Here is a 2,500-nt window from a genome sequence, read left to right as displayed (position 1 = left end):
TGAGACAAGCATATGACTACTGGCAGGATCAACCAGATAACTACTCGAAAAGAAGTTAGCGAGTTGAGCTTGCGTAGCCCACAATTCTTCTTCCCGCAAACCGGCCCGTAGCACGCTACAGGCGGCCGCAGTCGAAGGGATACGTGGGTCCCCGATGGTTGGTTTGTACTTGGCAGTGCCTAGCAGTCCACCGAACCCAGCCTTCGCCGCTGCGCCAACGGCACAACGGGGAGGTTGCTTGGGCGGGGGTCTCGCAACAAGACCCGCATATACGCCCGAGGCCACGACGGCCACAAAGTGGTCGTCCAAGGTGCAAGCACCCAGTTTAGCAACACCAAGCTAGCTTGGTGCCACAGAAAACACCAGGCAAGCCTGGTGCTAGCAACTGCTGCGCAGTTGTGCTCATCCCACCCGAAAGCAAGCGCGATTGGAAAGGGTTAGAACCCAGTCCGCCTCACCCCTAGTGTCAGAGTCACACAACCCCCAGCAGGTTTGCCGTCGATCCAGCGCAGCTCCTCTGTCCCTCCCGACGGGCGTCTCGCCGGGTTCACCAGATTACACTGCACCAGCCCTAAGGCGGTTTGCATCGACAAGTCGATGGCTCCCGGGACCCCGGTTGAAGCGTCGCAACGCTGTACGTGCGCTACAGTGGCTGCCACACCACCCCAGCTCACCCCCGCCGGAGCAGGAGGGGACCCTTTTGGCGCCCCAGGGTCGAAACCGAAAGACATCCAAAGCATCACTTGCGGGCTCAATCATACGGCACCGGGCATCTTCGTCGCAGGCTGCAAACACACCTGCTCAGACACTCCCGACCCGTACGCCCCCGCCGGAGCAAACACTTGAGTCGTTCTTGCGCTCCCCGACTCGGGAGGCCACAAGCCGGTGGCACGGGCCAGTTCCATGGCCGGACGTCTCCAGACGCTGGTCAGCTACCCACTGCGGGCCAAATCCATGGCGGGACCTTTATAGCAGGCGGCCTCCCGACGACAGCCTCGGGACGAAGGTGGGATCCTCCGTGTCTTCATGGCGCGGTGTCGCCCATCCCTATATTTTATTTTATTTTATTTTTTTTTTTTAATTTTGTTTTTTTTGTGGGTTTTTTTAGTTTTGTTTTTTGTTTTTTAGTGGGTCCCTTTTGACCTCTTTTTTTTTGCCCCGCTGCCCTGCGGACTGGTAATCCAGATTGAAGTTGCCGTGATCATCTTTTTTTTTGTTTTTTTATTTTTTTAGTTTTTTCTTTTGTTCATCACATTGGCAGCTGCTCTCCCATCCGAAGATGTGGCCAGAGATACAACTCCTCCAGAAACTCCCGCCAACCCTGCATCAACAGCTGCCTTGAGACGCCGGCTCCAAAAGGGATCGCGCCAACACACCGCCCAAGTCCCTCCAGCACAAGTGCCTTTGGTCCCCAGACAGCGCGCCGACCGCCCCAACACGCAAGCGTGCTGTGGCCTTCGGACCGTCCCAAAACAACCGCCAACACAGAGTTTTTGGTCGCCCTGAGGCTTGCGACCCTCCACACCGTGGTTGCCGCCGAAAAAGACCCGACCTCATTTCTGAGATTGGGACCCTCTTCCATATATAACCTCCCGACATAATTCCTAACCCGAACTTTTGGTAGTATGGCACTCGATTTCATGGAAATTTTTTTCCCATACTAAATTTTCTGGAAAGCGCTCTGCCATAGTAAAAATCTTTTTTCAGTCGCGGCCGACGCAAAAGACCCGTGCCTCCTCATAGTTAACTTTTTCCGCACCACGGCGGTTATCGGCCCACCGGAACCGGGCGATGGGCATCGCGTCCATATGCAGTCCGCGATGAGCATCGGAAAAAAAATTTTCTCCGCGCCGAAAAAACTTTTTTCGCCACCTGACCAAAAAAATTCGCAACTTTTCCGGAAAACCACCTACAGGTCAGAAATTTATAAAAATATTTTCGAATGCGCACAATTTTGCAAATGTCAAAACAACAACCAAAAACCCAAATGTCCACGTTTTGAAGAGTTAGGAAGGCCAGGGGGTTTTCGACCCGCCCGAACACGATCCCGTTGCCCGCTTCTCAAAATCTTTTCTCGTTCCCGAGATATCGCAAAACCGAGGATTTCGGCGGAAATAGGCGGAAATAAGCGGAAGTACAATTCCGCCGACCACCATACAAAATCCAAACTTCGATTTTTTGAACATCGCACGACCCCTCGGGATCAACCCTACCAACCAAAAATTGAACTTTGCACGACTTTTCGGGAATGTTCTACCGGTCAAAAATTGAACTTTGCACGACTTTTCGGAAATGTTCCACCGACCCAAAATTGAGCCTCGCACGACTTTTCGGAAATGTTTGGGAAACCACTCAGGCACCGTGTGGCACCTATCCTGCACATAACCGACTACCCAAAACAGGTGTTTTTTCGAACTCCCCGTACTTTGGGCCGCTGATTCCGAATCCGGTCTCCATTTTGCCGTAGCTGCTCTCAATCTCGAGTAAATGCAGGATTTGT

This window comes from Candidozyma duobushaemuli, assembly GCF_002926085.2.
Source record: "Candidozyma duobushaemuli strain B09383 chromosome Unknown D_B09383, whole genome shotgun sequence".
NCBI lineage: Eukaryota > Fungi > Ascomycota > Pichiomycetes > Serinales > Metschnikowiaceae > Candidozyma > Candidozyma duobushaemuli.
Note: the sequence above shows the minus strand (reverse complement) of the source record.